The sequence below is a fragment of the Balaenoptera ricei genome, chromosome 4 (genome assembly GCF_028023285.1).
Source record: "Balaenoptera ricei isolate mBalRic1 chromosome 4, mBalRic1.hap2, whole genome shotgun sequence".
In the NCBI taxonomy this organism is placed as follows: domain Eukaryota; kingdom Metazoa; phylum Chordata; class Mammalia; order Artiodactyla; family Balaenopteridae; genus Balaenoptera; species Balaenoptera ricei.
The window spans coordinates 8,389,988-8,412,228 of NC_082642.1; the positions used below are offsets into that span (position 1 = coordinate 8,389,988).

General features: G+C 38.6%; 1 protein-coding gene across 1 annotated transcript in view; it reads right to left on the reverse strand.

Moving 5' to 3' along the window:
• RNF13 (ring finger protein 13) overlaps positions 1-14,145 on the reverse strand; it is a 143,528-nt gene extending 129,383 nt beyond the window's left edge. Inside the window, exon 1 of the mRNA XM_059920114.1 lies at positions 14,014-14,145. The gene's annotated coding sequence lies outside the window, so the exon portion shown is untranslated. The remainder of the gene's footprint in view (positions 1-14,013) is intronic.
• Between the last annotated feature and the right edge of the window lie 8,096 nt (positions 14,146-22,241).

Here is a 22,241-nt window from a genome sequence, read left to right on the forward strand (position 1 = left end):
CGAAACATAATGTATACATGAAACTTAAATGTTATAAACCAATGTTACCTCAATTTAAAAATACATATATCAAACATAATTGAATCAAGGATATTTCTACCGTTAAGTGGCAAAGGTCATGCCCTGTTCTTCCCCAAAATATAGCCTCCCTCGTCCTTATGCAGACATAGGCAATGAGTTACCCTTTTTGATATTAAACTTTATTGAGCATTATGCATTAAAGTAGAATTAATATATTTTTGCATGTGCATATAATGTAATTCTCTACAACAATGAAAACAAATGACAGCTATATGACCAATATAGATGAATTTCCCAAGAATAACCCTAAGCAAAAGAAGCAAGTCACAAAGAATGCAAATACTACGATTCCACACACATAAAGCTCTTTAAAAGGCAAAACAGATATTATGTAGAGATTCACAATTAAGAGGTAAAAATGTAAAGAAAAATGAGGAAGTTATCATCATAAAAATCAAGATAGTGATTACCTTGAGGGTAAGAAAGGTAAGGAAGGGGAGTGTGACCAGAGAAAAGGTGCTTCTGGGATGCCAGCAATATTCCACATCTTGACCTGAGCTGTGATGAGATGGGAGTTTGCATTATAATTGTTCTTTAAACCATACACAAATGTTTTATGCATTTTCTCCATCTATGATAGTTAACTATTTTCAAAAGGAAAAAAAAATAAGAATAAAGCAGCCTGTCACTCAAAACAAGATTTTTTTGTTTTGTTTTTCTGACTACATGGAGATATGAAAGCTAGCAAGCAGGAGCCTGCCAAGATCACACACAACACACTAAGCGAGTCAACAAATAAGCAACTGTTAAAAACCAGACTCATGTTCAACGCCAGAGTTCTATCTTCTCATTCAATGGACATGAGATGGGATCTAGCAATAGGTATTAAGTATATAGCACATACCCAGGGGCTTGCGGTAAAAATAAATGTTCCCACGTCCCTCCCCTGGAGATTCAGACAGGAAGCCTATAACTTTACTTTTTAAAAATGTCCCCTAGTCACTATGATAAAGCCAAATTTGGAAAACACTGCTCTCGACCACAGATTGGCAAATGGTATACCAAGTCATTATTCATAAACTTCTGATAAGTCAAAGAGGGGTGGGGTAGAGGGTCAAATTAGAGCAAGGAAAAAAAGAGAGGGAGAGAAATAGGAACGTTAACAAAAATACACATCATAATTCTCTCAAATACCACTGCTGTCACCAGTGCCATAGGTTGTCAACCCCAGCAAGAAGCCATGCAGCAAATAAGGAAAAGACAATTGACAATGAATTGCTTTCATAATATTAGAATCTTAAGCATCATTTAAGGAAACATGCCAGAAAATTCTGGTTTTCTAGGTTATCAAAAATATCATGCCCAGTGTACTTCAAAGTATCAATCTCCTGAACCACAATTTTTTTTATGATGCTTCACACAAAACTCAGTACCACCATCAGTACCACTATAAATAAATTGGTACAGAACTTATCAATTTGGAGCCAGGCACTCTGTTAAGCATCTGATGTGAATGTTCCTCCGTCTAATCCTCAGAACAACCTTGTCAAGTAAAACAAAAACAAACAAACAAAAAACAATGCAGGGAAAAAGTAACTTTTTCCCATGTCATTCCAGTTTTCCTATTTTAGGGGACTCAAGTTCTACATGTAAGTACCAGAATAAATGAACCAATTCCCTTACCCATTATCCCCACCCCCATCTCTTTTTCTTTAAGTTATGCATAATTTCTGAACAAAAAGCTGAGCATGCCCAATGCCCCATACACAGTTTGGGTGTTAAGCATGACATTTAGCCTACTATATTAATGGTGGAACAGTATGGGGTGCTAGATCAAGTTATGCCATTCCCACTGATGATTACAACTGTTTCTTTAAAGTATCACCCCAAGACTCTGTTCCTGGCCTCTTTTCTGTATATTAACATTAAAAATATTTCACGTATACATTAAAAAGATGCATAAATACTATGAAACAAAGCAATTTGTTAACATGTACATGTAAACTCTGGGTGGTGGACTCTCTATTTTTTTTTATATTTTCTGCATATTTCAGAATAAACAATTAAAACTTCCTAAAGTCTATTTCATTTTATATAACATATAGCAAACAAAAACCTAGAAGAAAACACACAGAAATCTTAACAGAAATCTGTTCCACCTACTCAAGTTCTCTAAGCATGCATTACTCTCATACAAAAACAAAAAACAAAAAAACAATGTTTTCTTAATGAGCAAGCCACAAGGTTTTATAATTCACAAGTCTATTCACAATCTGGAGAAGATGAAATTATTTCTTCTTAAGTGAAGTGTGCAATAAAAAACTGGTGAAAAAAAGGGCAGATCTTCAGCTATGAGTTAAATCCAAGCCAACATTTTCTCTCTTTAAGCACTCAATTACACTCAAAAGATTCCATCCTACACTACAGTCCTCATAGTTATCATTATTGCTGTAAAGGTCAGATGCAGCAGCCATGTGGGCTCCCAGGCATTTGGGTCAATTGGCAAGATATCACAATCTGTCAGAGATGATACCTTTATTAATTATGATGCCATGGATTACTAGCATCCCCCTTCCGTTGGTAAAGAACTCAGCACTGCGCTCAGGTTCAAAGGCATGACCAAAGCAATACCAAAACCTCAAATTTTTAGGTCTATTTCCTGGAACCACTCTAGGCACCAACTCTATATCAACAGTTCAATCAGGAAAGAGAAACTATAGTAAATTAAACAGAGTGTTTAACACAAACAATAATTAAACTATGATAGGATAGTAACTATAAAGATATAATGAGGGGTGGCAAGAGGCAAGAGAGAGGGATTCCAAAGGGGCATGAGGAAACCTCTGGGAGCAATAGATATGTTCATTAACTTCATTATGGTGACGGTTTCAGAGTTATATAAATATGTCAAAGCTAATAAGCATAAACTTTAAATATGTACAGTCTGGGACTTCTCTGGTGGTCCAGTGGTAAAAAATCCGCCTTCCAATGCAGGGGACACGGGTTCGAACCCTGGTCAGGGAACTAAGACCCCACACGCCACGGGGCAACTAAGCCCGCACACCACAACTACAGAGCCCACAAGCGCTGGAGCCCGCACGCCACAACCAGAGAGAGAAAACCCGTATGCCACAACTAGAGAGAAGCCCGCGTGCCTCAACGAACAGCCCACGCGCTGTAACTAAGACCCGATGCAGCCAAAAATAAATAAATATGTACAGTTTATTATATGCCAATTGTAAGTCAATAAACCTGTTTTGAATTTTTTGAAGATAAATAATTATTAAACTCTGATGGGAAAAATAAGGCTGAGGGAGAGTACCCAAAAAGGATAAACTTGGAGGAAGGGTTCCCTCCTCAAGGCTGGAGTTTCTCATTGGAGAAGCTATGGTTGCAGCACACTAGATAACAGAGAATTTCACTGGATTGTCCAAACCAGAGCAGGTCCACCGTTGCCAGACTAGCAGGAAACAATTCTCTGGAGTGCAGCTGTTGAGGCTGGTGAGCAGGTGTGCAGAGGTAGTCAGGAGACTGCTGCAGGCACAAGGCCTAGAATGCACAGTACCCACGTCAGGAGAACTGCAGGAAACAACTCCCCGGGGTACAGGCAAGCCGAGCTTGGCGGGCAGGCACGCAGAGGTCCAGTCAGGCACTGGAGGCATGAGGCCTGAGGAGCATGGTGTCCACTTCAGAAGGCCCGTGGCAAGGTGGTCACCAGGTCTAGACTGGGACTGCAGGAGCAGTGAGGGCCTGTTTACTCTGGGCACATAGCTGAGGTAGAGCACCACCAGATGTCCCCAATGTCCCTGGAAGGTGGGGGAGGGGGGAGGGGAGTGTGTGGAGGAGGGGGGACAGGACAGACACAGCTCAAGGGAACTAGAAAGGAAAAAACCCCTTCTCCTCCAGCATCCTGACCCCTTCAGCACTTAGTAAAGCTTAACATCATGCTCTTTATAAAGGAGAAATGCTTCGAGTCCAGTCCATTACTGCAGAGCAGGTATTGAAGGGTTAGTTTGGAGCAGAAAGAAAATAAATTGATAATTTACACAGTCATCTTTCTGTTCTCAACAGTATTTAAATAAGACAGTGTTTCTCTCACTTAACAATAGGGGAAAAAGGAAAGTGAATATATGGCCATCAGTGTTTATCACAACCATTAGTGCAGAATCTGAAAGAGCACCCACAGTCTCTTTAAAGTATCATTTATTTTTAATAGTCACACAAATTTCTTATTCTAGTCTAGGCTATTATCCATGTATGCTTTAAAATAAAATGTTTTAAATTAGACAATAATTGGGCTTCCCTGGTGGCGCAGTGGTCGAGAGTCTGCCTGCCAATGCAGGGGACACGGGCTCGAGCCCTGGTCTGGGAAGATCCCACATGCCGCGGAGCAACTAGGCCCGTGAGCCACAACTACTGAGCCTGCGCGTCTGGAGCCCGTGCTCCGCAACAAGAGAGGCCGCGATAGTGAGAGGCCCGCGCACCGCGATGAAGAGTGGCCCCCGCTCGCCGCAACTGGAGAAAGCCCTCGCACAGAAACGAAGACCCAACACAGCCAAAAATAAATAAATTAATTAATTAATTAATTTTTAAAAAATTAGACAATTGATTGTTATGCTTATCAGCTTCTAGGGGCTGCCCACATTCACTGGCTCACAGGCCCTTTGCTCCCTCTTCAAAGCCAGCAATGGTACATTGATTCCTTCTCACATCACATCATTCCCAACTCCTCTTCTTCCACTTTTAGGAAATCTAGTGATTACATTGGGCCTATCTGAATAACCCAGGATAATCTTCCCACTCCAAAGACCTTAACTTCATCTGCAAAGTTACTTTCGAATATAAGGAAATATATTCACAGGTTCCAGGCATTAGGATGTGGACATCTTCGGGGGTCATTATTCTGTCTACCACAGGAATTATCCCATTTCTCATCAAATTTTCAATTTATTCATTTATATTAGTATGGAATCATGGATTACTGTTTTAATCAATGGGTTATACATATTACAGTAATTATTACTTTGATGTCCAACTGTCTCTAATTTAGCTGGTCGAGGCTCACTCAAATGGGTTTCTGTGTCTTTCTGACGTGGCCCCATCATTCTTGAGCACTTCTTTGTTTCCTGGCACAAGATTTTCTAGTCCCATGCTGTACTTTTTTTGCTGTAGCCCGCAAATCAGCCATTTCTCCAAGGAGAATATCCTTGTTTGTAGGAATCTTACACTAAAGTATTTGCTGAGTACAGAACATCAGGTCAACAACTTACTCTGAAATAATTAAGGGGGGAAAAAAAGGTCCCTGTACTGTTCTGGAACCTTGTGATCATTTCAAAATTTAAAAAATTATTTTACATTAATCAATACGTCTTCCAAAGCTCAAAATAAATTATTTGAGGCTTGTCTAAATATTAGTAGTGCAGATAACTGAAAATTTACCAGCTATAAAAATCACTGGTTTCTCTCAGAACCTGACAAACTGAACTTAGCTTTTAAAGTGTAATTGCAAAGACTATAAGGAGAGCTGTAATACATGGATCAAAGTTCTAAGCCTGGTAAATCCATCATTTACTGATTTAAGTTAATGCCATTGTAATCAGGCTCTAACCCTTATACATTATTCACTATATTGTTATCTAATAAAATGTTTGATTTTTTTTCTAATATTAAAATTAATGCTCATTAGAAGGTATAAAGAAAACACTAATTACCCATAATGTTAACATTCATAGATAACATGAGTGTTTGTCCTCATGTGTTGTAGTTCGTTCTCAGAGGTTCTAACATATCCTAGCTCTCCCAACCTCACTTTCAGCTCTCCTTCCTCACTGCCACCCAGCTGACCCATAATGGCCCAGCTCACCCAACATACAAGACACAACGGCAACAGCATTGTAATATACTTCTTAACCAGCTTCCAGAACTTCTTAAAGTCTAATCCCTTATTCCATATCACCCATATCATTCAAACTGATTCTGCTTCTCTGATCCAACCACTAGTAGCAGTCTTTTTTCCGGCCATATTTTACATCATTTGTATATTTACTGTATTATGATTTGTATGCTGTTTTACTTAAAGATGTACCATTTTCCCTTGTTATTAAAACTCTTCATAAACATTTTGTTAATAGCTGCTTAATGTCACATTATATGGCTAAATCATGACTTTGTCTAACTATTCCCCTACTGTTTAATACTAAGTTGAATCCAACTATTGCAATTACAAATAATTCTATGATAAATATAAATCTCTTTCCACATTTCTGATTATTTCCTTAGTATAGATTCCTACATGTGGAAGCTCTACACCAAAGAAACAATTTAAAACTTTATACATATTGCCAAATTGCTTTCCAGAGAGAATATTCCTATTTATACTTCCAAATAAATGTGCATTTCAAGCACTGATTATCCGTTTCTCATCTTTGTTGGCGTGAGGTTAGAAGTTACATATGCTATAAATGATAAAAATAGCTAATGTTCATTGAGTGCTTACTACATTTCTGGCTAAGTACTTAATATGCATTATTTCTTTTAATCCTCACAACAGTATCCACTATCTTTCCATAAATATAGAAAACTGAGGCTTAGATCAATAGCATAAAGTGCTTATAACAGTGCCTAGGATATAGCAAGCACTTTAAAAGTATTCGCCCCTTCAAGTAACTTGCTCAATGGCACTTACCTCTTAAATAATGGAGCTAGGATTCAAATACAGGTGTATGTCATGAAATCCCAGCCCTTTCAGACCATCTGATTACTGTATAAATTTGCACTTATTTAACTACGTGTTAGATTGAAATTTTTAGTATGTCTATTCATAATGAAATTTTAAGGCTAAATATTTGAAAACTTCTTTCAAGGAAAACTAAGAAAGGTAAACTAATGTATATAAATGATAGTTTATATATTCAAATCAGCTTTCATTCCAATCTTATTTTTATTATTCATGGATCTTTGAATCAGATTGAGTGATAAATATGGTTTATCCCTAAGATTTCTCCATAACATCAGAATTAAGTTGCAAAAAAATTAACTTTTAAAGTAAATTATATATTCTCACCTTTCTTCAAGCTTAAAGAAAATGAAATATTCTATCTATATTATAATGGCCAAGTGTATGTAATATGATACCAGGAATGCAGTAGTATAAGTAGATAATCATTCAACACTATACTAAAAGGACATACCATACTATTAATATTCAGAATAATCATACATCATAGAGATCAAAATTCTTTAGTGCTCCACCTCCCACTTTCTTATTTACCTATATAATCCAGCTCATAAAGGTAAAAAAGAAAGTAAATGACCATTAAAAGTAATTAATGTTACACACAAAAATCAGTTGTGCTTCTATATGCCAGCAATGAACAGTCCAAAAATGAAATTAAGAAAATTCCATTTATACAAGTATCTGAAAGAATAAAATACCCAGGAACAAATTTAATAAGTGAAAGATCTGTACAAAGAAAACTACAAAACATTGCTGAATGAAATCAAAGACCTAAACAAATGGAAAGATATCCCATGCATTTTAAGACTAAATATTGTTGGGGAGTTCCCTGGTGGCCTAGTGGTTAGGATTCCGTGCTTTCACTGCTGTGGCCTGGGTTCAATCCCTGGTCAAGGAACTGAGATCCCACAAGCCACACAGCACAGCCAAAAAGAAAACTAAATATTGTTAAGATGGCAATACTACCCAAAGTAATCTACAGATTCAATACATTCCCTATCAAAATTTCAATAGCCTTTTATGCAGAAATGGTGAAGTCAATCCTCAAATTCATATGGAATTGCAAGGGGCCCTGAATAGTCAACACAATTTTAAAAAAGAAGAACAAAGCTGGAGGACTCACACTTCCCAATTTCAAAATCTTACTATAAAGCTACAGTAATCAAAACAATGTGGTATGGGCATAAGGACAGACATATAGGCCAAAGGAACAGAACTGAGAGTCCAAAAATAAACTTATACTTCTATGGCCAACTAATTTTCAATAAAGGTGCCAAAATCATTCAATGAGGAAATAATATTATACTTTCTTCAACAAGTGGTAATGGAACAACTGTATACCACATGCAGAACAATGAAGTTGTACCCCTAAACTCACACTATATGCAAAAATTAACTCAAAATAGTTCAATGACCTAAATATAAGAGCTAAAATGATAAAACTCTTAGAAGAAAACATAGGAATAAATCCCCATGACCTTGGATTCCACAATGGATTCTTAGATATGATACCAAAAGCATGAGCAACGAAAATAAATAAATAAATTTTTCCTTCATAATGGCAAAAGGGGAAACTACATATTAGGTTATATTTTGCTTTATTTTTTAAAATTACAACGTAGTCTTATTAGTAAATAACATCAAATAGATAACATTAATTTTGTAGACATTTTTTAAACATCTAGTTTGTTAACTAAAAGCATAAATTTAGTCTGATTATTATTCAATGGAAGCTCATGATCAGCTCTGTTTTGTCTACATTAGTAAAGTGAAACTGCAATAGACATTTTGTAAGTCTTAAAAGATATTTTTAACAGGAAAATTCCTCATTTTACAAATGAGGAAATGAACCGAGAGGTCGAGTTATTCATGCAAAGTCACACAGCTAATTATTGGGCAAGCTGGGGAACACCCAGATACCCAGATTCCCTTAATGGTGATGCTTTCAGCTTTCAGCTACAATATAACCTTATTTCCACTTCAACCTCATAGGCAAGCCACGTACTGCAATTCATAGCACACTTCTCTTTCTTCCTACCCTCAATCTAGTGAGTACATGAGCCCTTAATACTTGTTACATTTAACTGATTTCTTTATCTTTAAGATCTGGCCCTTGCCTTAACACAACGTTCTTCTCTCCATTATAAATATTTAATGAGTACCTACATTTGCTGAATACTAAATACATCTAAGTCATTTCACTGGGAAAAGGGGAAATGGGGAGACATACATGAGTCAGAATGATATACTCCCTTCCTTTAAAGTGCTCTACAAAATTAGTTACAATCTGGTATAGTACTCTTATTGTTACCTGTTTAGAACTGTGATTTTATAAATACATAGTATAAGAAAAATCTAATTACTTTCCACTATTAAAATAAACCTTGGGCTTCCCTGGTGGCGCAGTGGTTAAGAATCCGCCTGCCAATGCAGGGGACACGGGTTCAAGCCCTGGTCCGGGAAGATTCCACATGCCTTAGAGCAACTAAGCCCGTGTGCTACAACTACTGAGCCTGCGCTCTAGAACCCATGAGCCACAACCACTGAGCCCACATGCCACAACTACTGAAGCCCGCGCTCCTAGAGCCCGTGCTCCGCAACAAGAGAAGCCACCGCAGTGAGACGCCCACGCACCACAACGAAGAGTAGCTCCCACTCACCGCAACTAGAGAAAGCCCTGCGTGCAGCAACGAAGACCTAACGAAGCCAAAATTAAACAAATAAATAAATTTATTAAAAAATAAAATAAAATAAACCTTATTTCTCTCACTAGAAAATAACTCCATGAGGGCAAGGATTTTTTGTTGTTGTTCACTAATGTAGTCCGCATGCCTAGAACAGTGCCTGACATAGAAAATACTTAATAAATATTTGTTGAGTGAAGAATGCTATAGAAAAATGTGTAAGTAGTAGAACCCAAGTAACGTTTCCAACAATGGTGTGACAGATGAGAGAATATGTAAACCTTCCTTGTCCTAATGCTTGTGCCTAATGTCCAATTTTTTATTTGATTGGTCAGTTACTCGGAACTTGCATTACAGGAAACTAAAAACAGTTCGGAGATGGATAAATTACTATACTGCTAATTTAACATCATGCCCTACCCAACTGAACCAAACTCTAGAAAATCTGCCAAGAAAGGAAACCACAGGCCCTTCTCCTACTTAGACCTGAGCCCTTTTTCAAGTATAAAGGGGCTCTAGATGTTTCTCTTGCTTACAACACACCAGAACTGGTTTTAGCATCATCATCATTTCACAGAATGAGGAAACAAGCCAGAGAATGGGTGGCACAAGGATTCAGTCATAGAATCTCTATTCTTCCTACCACACTATGCAGCCTTCTCCTCTCATCCTTTGAGGTTCTTCTCCCACAGTCTCAGCTATAAGTAAAATAAAATCTATCTAGGTCGCCTCTTCATTGCTGCCCCATAACAAGCACACAGACTCCCTGATTTTAAAGGTTATCCTATTAATCAATTCAGGGTAACAAAGGGGATGACACAAATAAAAAATCTGGAGACGTTCCAACAATTCAACGTTCAACATGTGTGTTTAAATGTCTGGTACTGTATAAAAATCACAGCGTCTTTCCAAGTTCTTAATGTGAGAATCCCTAGGCTCCAATTTACTGGCTCTCTTTTGAAATAATAAATGGGAGGTTTGCTAGGTTTCCAAAATTTTCCCTCCCCACTACCTTATTCCTGTCCTCCCAGGAATATGTTACAGGGAAAAATAGTGGATATAACCTTATCAAGTAAGAAATCTGCATTTCTGAGGACTTTCTGGAGTCACATCCTTCCTGTGAAACTTTGACCCACAGAGGGATGATTGCTTTAGACCATTTCCTCACCATGTGAGTAATTGGTCTCTTACCTTTTTATGGAATACACAGAGCTCTCAGCTTCCATCTTACATTTCCAAACATCTGAACAAACTCTCTGCTCCAAAACCAAAGACTGTATCATAAATCCTTCTCCTAAATCCCCTTCCACCAACATCTGTTCTTCATCATAATATCCTCCCCAAAATAGGGCCCATACTTATGTCGGTTCGCAATGTCAATGTTAACATTTCTCAATTCTATACCCTTTACAACAATCCCACCGTCATTACTTCCTGCCTCAACCAACCTCAACTGTAATTAAACTCCACGACATTCCTACCTCCAGGCTTCCACTCCTTCACTGGACTTAGTTCCAGATTAATATCTATAAGGAGGGGTTCTTCTCAAGTAAGAATCATGTACAAAATTCTTAACCTGGTTCCTTTAAGTATTCCCGTAATCTGTATCCATCTACCTTTACCAGCCTGTTCCTTAAACATACTACCTTAGCAAATGTCCTCTGCTTTCCTATTTCTATACCTTTGCTTCGGCAGTGTCCTGAGGTTAAAATCTTCTCCCATCCTCCTCTAGTTGCTAACAAATTTTTCAAATGGCCACATCCTCGGTATGAAAGGAAAAAGGCTGAGGCATATGATTTATTGAACACATATTCTGTCTAGGGCTTTACAAATTATCCTTATCCCCACAAAAATATAATGGCTTAATACTATATTTTTGAGGAAGGAGTTGAGGAAACCAAGGGCCAAAGGAGCTTACCCAAGGTCATCCACATCAGCAAGTAAAGAATCCAAAATAACCCCACAGTATTCTGTATTTTTAAATACAACATGATACAAGACAGGCTTTATAGTCAAGATGCCTAGGTTCAAATTCCAGTTGCTCCACTAACCACCTGTGTGAACTGAAAAAGTTATGTATTTTCGATGCCTTCATTTCCCCATCTATAAAAAGAGGATTACAAGACAATATTAAGTGCTTAGAATTGTTTGGCCTATAGTAAACAATCAATGTTAGTTATTATGACTGTTATTGTTATCTATGTACTATGATATGTAAACTGACAATACCAATTATATGTTCTCATTGTTCCTAAATTAACTTTTGTGTAAAAGGATTATAAAAACTTCGTATTTTTTTATATATGCTTAGTAAATATTTGCAGAATACATGAATTTTTAAACAATGATTATCCACCATGCTCTAATTAAAAAGAAATATCTATTAATTCTGTTTTTTCTTTTGAGAAAACTAACAATGCTTACTTTCTTCCCTTTTTTATGTCATGTGAAACTACTATGTGCAATGCCAGATGGCAGTAATATGTCAAACAGTACAAAATACTATTTTGATCTGAACTCATTTTAACTTCTGCCAAATATTCCCAGATTTTAAAATGTCCAAAATCATACTTTTTACTTAAACACCAACCGTTTTCAGGTCATACCAACATGAAGTAAGCATACCACGATATTTGACCAAGCCATTTCATTTCATACATCTTTATGGCAAAAACTATAAAACATAAAATGCCTTCCTATCCAATTTAGTTCGAAAAGATAAATCTATCATACCCTTAGTCCTGCCCTTACTTAGCTAAAATTGTGCCTGAAAAACTTCTGATAAATCTACGTTATTCTGGGACGCAGAAAAATATCAAACGAAGGGTGCTGAATGCTAATAACAGTTTAGGCCCCTGCAAAATGCGTGAGAGAAATGAGCTTTAAACAAGGATAAATGAGAACTTACTCCAAATCCTTCAATATTAAACCCTGTTAATTAACATTTTTGTCCACATGATTTACTATTATACATGGAGACATGAAGCTGCTGGCTTCAAATAAAGGGAAAGGTAAAAAATATATTATTAAACCAGTTGTCATTCCTGACACAGAGAGAAATAACTGGGCTCCTAGCCAAACATTTCCAAAAATCAACAACAAAAACAACAACTACTTTGAGGCTTAACTATTTAACAGACATATTTTATTTCAATTAATTCTTACAATTCTTCCCTTATTTACAGATAATCTCACAGAATTAGTAAGTGGCAGAGCTGAAGGGTGAACCCAGCCTGACTGCCAAATTCAGGATCCAGTGTTTTGCCATAATCCACAATAATATGGTATACATTTACATCTTCCTCTTCACACCCATATATTCTTTTTAAAAACCTGAAACAAAAGCTTCATGAAATAATATTTACTCTTACTCCATAGGATATTCTCTGATATTTTTTTCTTTCTTTCTTTCTCATGTGAATGCCAATGCACTAAATTGATTCCCAAATCCCCACGGGCCCTGCACGACACTTCTTACCTCCTGTTTAAAGTTCTTTTAAACTGCTACCACAGTCCAGTTTTGCTACTCTGAAGTGGAGCTAATCTCCTCGACCCATTAAAATTTGTCCTTAAATAGATGAAATCCTTGAAAGCCCTTCCTTAAACCTTGAATTGATGTTTCTCTAACTAGAACTCTTCGGCGGCACACCCATCTTAGCTATTTATATTGTATCAAAAACTGCAGATGTTCTCCTTGGAGAACAACAGATCATTGTTGAAAGGAATGCATTAGTTTTCACTGTTCCTGCTGCATCACTGACAAGAGTTGACAAGTGTGGGGCAGCAACACAGGACCTGAGCAGCTGCCCACGGTGCTGAAACTGAAGATGAAACGATAGTTTTGGAGATATACTATTGCCAGATTAGGACAAAGTAGAGGAATTTACCAAAACGCTGGCAGAGAACACTCAGTGGCTGCCACCAAATACGCGTGAGTGCTTCTGGGATCGCTTGGCTTCGGTGTCGACCCACTCCCTCTCTGGGACAGAGTTCTTTTATCGGTGCGGGTCAACTCAATACGGGAGAGCTTCCAGCTTTAAGGGGGCAGGGACGCGGTATCTGTCCCTAAGAGAGTCACGTCCCACCTTCTATCTAGCTTCCGGGGTGGGGGTGGGGGAAGGTTAGAAAGAAAGGAGGCGCCTGCCCTCTTTTTTCCAGAAACTAAAGAGTTCCCCCAACTAAAGTCAAGCGACTTCGCCCGGGGACGCCGCGGCAAGTGCTGGACCAAGAGAAGCCCGCCGAACATCTTCCCAGGTTCCAGCCACCTCAAGAGGGGAATGTAAGAAGCAAAACGAATAACCCAACAACTTCAGATACACACAAACTCATGGGGTGGGAATGTGAGGGGAACTCGGCCCTCCGAGAGCAGGGCTTTTTATTTTACCTTTTGCAAAAAAAAAAACCTAGTTTCTTCCGCGCCCAGCCTGGAGGGGAGCAGCCAAGAGCTCAGCGGCGGAGCCGCGGCGGAGCCGCCTCGGAGCTCCAGGGCCGGAGAGGGGGTGTGTTCTCTCGGCCAGGCCCCACAGGGAACAACCCGCCGCCCGGCCGCCGCGACGCGGGAGAGCCTCTTACCTGGAAGCCTCACCCCGCAACACAAATAGGCTCGCCAGCCGCGTCGCTGCGGGAGAAGTCCCTACCGCGACTTCATGACTGAATCTCCGCACCGACCCCCACTGCCTGGAGTCGGAGCACAGACGACAACACCGAGGCGAGGCGGAAGTCCCGCCCCGCGCGCCTCATTGGTCCGCACCCGAAGGTAGAGGAAAGCCATTGGGCCACAGAGCTGCTCGCTAAGGCTCCTTCCCAGTCTCACGCCGGGTCTAGCTGCTTGCTCAGGTCCAGTTCGGAGAGATGCCCAGTCCGCGGAGTCGCGTTATTGGCCTCGTGACCGGTCCTCTCTGGAAGGGAAGGGCAGGGCAGGGCAGGGCAGGGTGGGGCGGGCTTCTGGAGCGAGGCTGAAGGATCTGCTTTTGGCGGGGAAAGGGGTATGATGGCTGAGGGGATTGGCTGTGGAATACTGCCGCCTGCCGTGTGCCCCACAGGACTGGAGGCCGTGGGGTCAGAAGGGGATCGGACCTAGCGGCTAGAGCTAGCTGGCCTAGCCCGTTCTGGCTGTTGGGCCGAAGCATCCCGAGACCCAGCTGGCGGGCTACCCCTGGGCGGGCCTGGCTTTGGCGTCGTCGCGCCTCTGTCCTGCACCGCACTCACCCGACCCTCAGAAGAGGTGAGGACGAGGCCCCATCCCTTCTGCACCGTGTCTAGGTGGAGATCGAGATGGATGGGGCCAAGGCCAACGCCTTAAAGTCCGAGTCGCGTTGTTAGAGGTGCGAGCAGCCCGAGCGCTTAACACTAGTCCCCCGACGCCTGAGTGGGAGCCGTGCTGACGTCAGCACTCTGGGCCTGACACGCGCGCGCCATCCCCTAGACTCAGCAAAAGTCAAACCGTGTGATTAAACCCTAGGTCAGCTTTTAAAACCCTTGCCTCCTTTAATGAACCAAAAAAAATCTCGTTCCCTACCGCCTTTCTGATAAGACCTCCGCACCCCAGGTATTCCAATTTCAAACCAAGCTACTTTTAAACTTAAATTACCCGGACTGGAACATCCCTACTGATTAACCAGTTACCAACTAGAAATTTTAAAGAGGTAATGTGGCTTACTGCAAAGATTACGAAGAGTTATGAACTAGAATGTCAGGAAACCTAGATTCAGGCCCTGCTTCTGCTTCAAAATAAGGCGCCTTTAAGAGCCCATTACAGGCTTCACATCCTTCAACCTCATCTTCTAGACAAAGGAGGGGCGACAGGAAGCTATCACTTAGAACACCTGTAGAACACCCTTGGCTGTAACTTGTAACCTTGATTGATCTGGGGAGACCTGAGAAATAGGAAGAAGACTCCCTATTGTGTATCTTTTTGTGCCTTTAGAATTTTAAACCTTTTGAATATTACCTACTCAAATAAAATTTAAATACAAAAAAACTTTAAATCAAATTACAATAAAATAAGTAAAGGCCATCAAAGGTACCTTCCTATTCTGTGTATCCTTTGACTATATATTCTATATATCCTTAGACTTTCATCAGTTGTAAAGACAGTCAATACTTAATACAGTCCTGCCTTTAAGAAAGTCATAAGTAAAAGTTAGAATTGGGAATATTACTATGAAGGCTAGTGTAAGCATAGTTAGAATATCTCTATAAGCATTTCTTCATTAAATTATCTCAAATTGGCTTTATATTAAATCAGAGATTTCTTGCATGACATTGAAAAAAGTAAAAAATAACATCCACATTTTACAGGTTAAAAAAAAAGTTTTGTTCATTCCTTAAATAAAGACATGTTGAGTACAGAACATTTTAATCTGACTTTATTCTGCTCTTCAGATCACAATAGGTATAGTTCTTTCAGTTACAAACAAGGTAATGTGTTATTTGTACTGCATTTAGGCAGAAGAATTGTGCTACACCCTGCAGAAGCATTTATTCTCCCCACTGTGATGAATGAAGTCAAACTGAAAGAAAACAGATTGGGAAAATGTACTAATTTTTTTTAAGTAGGTTAGACAGTAAGGTTGATAGACATCTTAATTATGGTTTTCAAGAGCATGAAGGGTTAATATGGCACATGATACTAATAGCCACTAATTATCTCCTTGGAAAGACAAAAGAAAATTAGGACTTTGTGTCTGACAGTTTTTTATTTTTTATATCCTCCTAAAAGTACAAATAGCATATAAAATTGTAGAATTTCCTACCTCCAATATATTGTAAGACAGCAACAACAACTAAAAAGACAAGATACCCAATTACCTAATTGTCTAAAATGGTTTAGAAGTAGTTTTCCCTGAATAATGAAAAGAATGCAGGCAGTTTCTTTAATCACTGAGATCAACTAGAGACATTAAAATTACTCTAGGCATTATTATATTTAGAATCAGAAAAAAGTAATTCTAGACTCAGATAAAAAGATACTTTCATTTTGAAAGGAAAAAAGTAAAATTATTACTGTGATAAAAGAAGGAATAGAATCCATAAAGAATCCATAGGAATCCATATATGTATGGAATATACACATTTGAAAAAGTACTAAACAGAACTTCTAAAAATTGTCTCAGGGAATTTTTGGCTGAAGATTAGAAAGTCTCCCATTTCTTTACCAAATTCTAAGCTAATGAATAAATTCATCTTGTAAGAAAATAAGTGAAAAGTTCAGAACACACAAAAAAAGATATCAAAAGGATTTTTCAACTAAGTTTAAGGAATTGAGAAAGGTCAGACCAAAAAAACAAACAAAAAAAAAGTTCTCTTTAAGTCTAAATGCCTTAAAAAATGACCTGGTCATTGTTTCCCTTGAGATGAGTTGCTTCCCGGTCTTATATATAAAATGACTGACATACGATTTCAACTTTTCCTTTCTTATTTGGTTCACTGAGAAGCAGTCTTACTCTATTTGCTGACAAAGTTATTACAAAATAAGCTGCAAAAATTCAGATGACATATGTAATATAAAGATGTAAGAACTCAGGAATGTGGATCAAGACAGTCATTTTGGGAAACAATTTGGCATTATCTGAAAAGGCTGGAAAATAACATTTTCTATGACATAGCAATTCCAATCCAGGAATATACCCTAAAGAAACAAAAAATAAATTTATAACTAGGTACATTGTAGTGAAATTTAAAGAAGATCAAAGAAAAACAGAAGTTCTTAAATAAACAAAGAAAAATAAAATACAAAGGCATGGCAGCTGACTTCTCAATAGCCACAAAAGAAACTAGGAGTCAATGAAATATCTTCAAATACTAAAATAAAATAATTGCAATTGTCAACCTAGAATTTGTGCCAAGTTAAGCTATCATTTAAAAGTGAAGGCAAAATGAAGACATTTTCAGAGGAAAAACAGCATTTATTCCTAAGACACTTTTATTGAAAGAACGATGTTTCTTCATTTAAAGGATGTCTTCAACAAGTTGAAAATTGAACCCAGGAATAAGGGGTGAGATGCAAGAAAGTATGGAGAGCAAAGAAGTAGAATATAATTTTCAAACAAGTAGATGTAAAAAGGGGAATGAAGAAAACATAATTATTCAATAGAAAACAGGGGAGTAAGGGTGGGAAAGGAGCAAATTAAAGGTATTGTAAATGGCAAATACAAAATGAGATAGAAGAAATCATCAATAATCTCTAAAAGAGGTAAATGGGGTAAACTTGCCAATTAAAAGATTGTCCGTTGTATTCTTTTTAACGAGACAATATAAAAACTTAAAGGACACCAAAAAGTGGTAGTAAAATGAGGGGGAAAGATATGCAAAGGGAATAACAACCAAAAGAACACTAGTGTCGCTGTATTACTATCAAGGGGGGAAAAAAAACAGACCTAAAGTCAAAAGCATTGTTAATCAGGATAAATAGAACTATAAAAGAATGATAAGTGGAAAAATTTGCAAAGAAGTTATAACCAGCTTGAACCAGTATGCATCTAGAAACATAGCCTCAAAATATTTAAAGCAAGAATTGACTAGCTTACAAAGAAAAGTTGGCAAATCACAATCAAAGTAGAATTTTATACACCATTTTAAGTACCTAATAAATCCAGCAGACAAAACATTAGTAAGAATATAGACTATTTAGACAACACACAGAACACAGAGAGAACCCTGTAAATATTCTTTTCAAGCACACATGGAATCTTTCCCAAAATAGCAGCATATTATGCTGTAATGCAAATCTCAACAAATGTAAAAGAATACATGGCATACAGCCCATGTTATACGACCAAAATATAATATTAGGTATCAACTTTTGATAGAGTATTTTTTAAAATTCTAAGAAAATACTATGAACAACTTTAAGTAATAAATATGAAAAAAAATACCCCCCCAAAATACCAAATAAACAATTTCCTAGGAAAAAAGTTTTAATTTACCTAAACACCCGAGAAGATATAAGAAACCTAGGCAGGCTAGGGAAATTGAAATAGCACTCAAAAAAAATCTACAACCCTTCCCCCCAAAAATCAACTCCAGAACGTTTTAAAGATAAGTTCACCATACCTTCAAGGAATAGATAATAAAATTTTTACAAACCATTTCACAGAATAAAAAGTGAAAACTATTCAACTAATTCCATGAGGGCAGTATACTCTTGATACTAAAGCTGAACAAAGACAATACAGGTAAGAAAAATCATAGGCCAATCTCAACTTTGAATGAATATGCAAAAATCCCAAATAAAACATTGGTAAACTAAAACTAGCAAAGCTTTAAAAAACAAACAAAAAAAACTATGACCAAACAATGCTGAATTTAAGATAACATTATAAAATTTATTAATATGATTCACCATATTTAAACTAAAAGCTTATCTTAATATATGTAGAAAAATCATTTGAGAATTAAAGGAGGGACCTATATTATACATATTGTCAAAGAAACCTTTCTGAAAAGCTGACATAAGTTGAGGCTTAAAGAAGAAGGCTTCCTGGGTTGTGAGCCACAGGAACCAACTCTAGTCAATTTAGGTTAAAAAAGGCAATTTACTTGAAGAATATGACGATACTCCCAGCATTAAAAGGATGCCAGTAGGGCTTCCCTGGTGGCGCAGTGGTTGAGAATCTGCCTGCCAATGCAGGGGACACAGGTTCGAGCCCTGGTCTGGGAGGATCCCACATGCTGCGGAGCAACTAAGCCCGTGAGCCACAATTGCTGAGCCTGCGCGTCTGGAGCCTGTGCTCCGCAACGGGAGAGGCCGCGACAGAGAGAGGCCCGCGCACCGCGATGAAGAGTGGCCCCCACTTGCCACAGCTAGAGAAAGCCCTCGCACGGAAACGAAGACCCAACACAGCCATAAATAAATAAATAAATAATTTAAAAAAAAAAAAAAAAAAAAAAAAGGATGCCAGTAGTACAGTCTTGTAAAGATCAACAGGCTCTAATTGTCCCACAGAATCAGTATTCTTATCCTGGCAGCACTACTCTGGCCATTGTCATCACTCTGCTCACAGCTCAAGTTCCAGGGAGGGAGTCTTCCACTGGCTTATCTTCTGACACATGTTCATCCCTTGATGCCTTAATTAACTGTTTCATCAGATCACACACCAAAGGAGAGAAGTAAGGAAATCAGGATGACGTCATCAAAAGAAGATAGAATAAATGCTAGTAAGGGCACCCAGAATGAATTGAACAGCATGTTCAAAGGCCCTGAGACCATAACAAGCCTAGCATAATTGAGGATAAGGAAACCAGTGGGGCTGGAATGTAGTGAGGTAAGGGAAGGGTGGTAAGAGATGAGGTTTAATTGGGCATTACTATCCAAGGTGTGGTCCTTGACTAGCCTGACCAGCCTCATCTGGGAGCTTGTTAGAAATCTCTATTCTCAGCCCAGGCAGAGAATCAGATTTTCTGGGGGTCAGGCCTAGGAGTCTGCATTTTAACTCCAAGTGATTCTTAAAAATGCATAAGTTTGGGCTTCCCTGGTGGCGCAGTGGTTGAGGGTCTGCCTGCCGGTGCAGGGGACGCGGGTTCGAGCCCTGGTCTGGGAGGGTCCTGCATGCCGCGGAGCAGCTGGGCCCGTGAGCCTCGGCTGCGCGTCTGGAGCCTGTGCTCCGCAACGGGGGAGGCCGCGATGAGGAGTGGCCCCCGCTTGCCGCAGCTGGAGGGAGCCCTCGCACGGAGACGAAGACCCAGCACAGCAAAAATAAATAAATAAATAAATTTTTTAAAAAAAGGAAAAGGTGGACTGCTAGGGACTTTGGGACGGTGATGAGGGATGAGCTTAAAAAAAAAAATGCGTAAGTTTGAGAATCACAGATGTAGAGGTTTGTAGAGCATAGTAAAGGTTCCAGTTCTTTTGCTGTTGTTTTGTTTGTTTGTGGCCACACCACATGGCTTGTGGGATCCTAGCTCCCCAACCAGGGATTGAACCCAGGCCCACGGCAGTGAAAGCGCGTAGTCCTAAACACTGGACCGCCAGAGAATTCCCGAAAGGTTCTAGTTCTATCCTATGGGCAATTAGGAATTTCAAGCTGGAAGTGACATTATCTAATTTGCACTTTAAGAGAACCATCCTGCAATTATGTAGGAAATAGACTGAAGAAAGACAGTGAAAACAAGAAAGCCAGTCAGGAGATTGTTGCGATAATCCAAGAAGAAAATAATGGCCAGGACCAAAGCCATGGCAGTAGTGATGGAAAGAAATGGTCAGAATGAAGATATATTTTGGAGTTCAAATAATGAGGATTTGATGATGGATGTGAAGGATGAGGGAAAAAGAAAGAACGATGACTGCCAGATTTCTGGTTTGAGCAGCTGGGTGACTGGTGGTATCATTTATGATGCAGAGAAAACTGGGTGATGAAGAAAGAGAAAAATCTGGAGAGGAAAAAGCACAAGTTCATTTTTGTATATGTTATGATTGAGATATCTAAATGGAGATGTCCAGGAGGCATCTGGATATAAAGAGGAGTGGTTATAACACGAGATATAAATTTAGGAATCTTTATTGTGAAAGTAGCATTAAATACACAGGAATATATGAGATCACTTACAAGCAGCCTCCTTTGTAGTATTTTAATTAAACAACTAAACTAATATTTAGAGCTAATATTTAGCATAAATCAAGCAGGTGGCCATCTACATATTATGTTCTGAGGAATCCTTAGCTCCTGCCCCCCCAGTTTTTTCCATATGGAACCCTTACAATGGTATCTTAAATTCCCACACTAATTATTTTCCTTACATTCAAAAAGAAGGGCAGATATTAGAGATTTAATTGTCAGCCACTGACACCTCATATTTCATAAATTCTCCCCTCCCCTGCCACTCTCTTGCAAATTGCAAGATCAAATACATTTTTCAGGCAGAGAAGGAAACTCTACAGAACGGAAAATACAACAGAAAAGATGAGAACCCAGAAGATCTGAGAGGGCACTGTCCTAATCTGTGGGGCTTGAATGAAAATGTAAAAGTTTTCTCCACAATTTAGACACAATACAGGAGAAAAAACAACAGCATGTGCTAGCAGAAGGGAAGAGACAAGCATGATACGTTTGATTTTACTAAATGGGGCAGCGGTTAAAGTTAGAATTTAATTTAAAAGATCCATATTCATATAAAACTTTCCAATCAACACAATGGTACTTAAACAGTACTTTAATTAGCCTACTGTTTGTTCTGTTTCAGTTAAGTTGACAATAAGCTGTGTTTTATAACTGCTATTTCCCCCACTATTGCTTGTTTTCCTAATTGTAGATTTCTTTTCTGTTCACTGCGTGTTATTTCCTGTTTCATGCATGAATTTATTCCAGCCATCAATCGCACAATTTCACTTCCTTGAAAAAGGCTTCGCATCTGGTGACGAGCTCTATAGTCTGGAAATTCTCCCGGCTTCCGACCTGATTATGGTAAAGTCTTATCTATCTTGGCAATTTAATGAAATGCCTCTGCCACTTGTTTGTTCATTTCCAAAAATAAAGATGTGGGGAAACTGCTGAATTACACTTGCATGTGTTCAGATGATAAAATTAAAGCACTAGGTTTGTCAGATAGTAATAATAACCAGTTAATGGAATAAAAGAATTGCTAGAATTGATTGCTATTTTTAGACTTTCCCATTTTTACTTACAGTCTTACTTCTCTGTCTTATCTCTCTGCTACTTCATAATTTTACTTTTTATCATTGATCTCTTTATATTCAGTGCTAAGTAAAATGTTTAATTAGGCACACTTTACTCTCAAACCTTTCCAATCTTTCCTTTCAACATTGTTATTTCCCATATCAGACTCTCTATCCCCAGGAGACC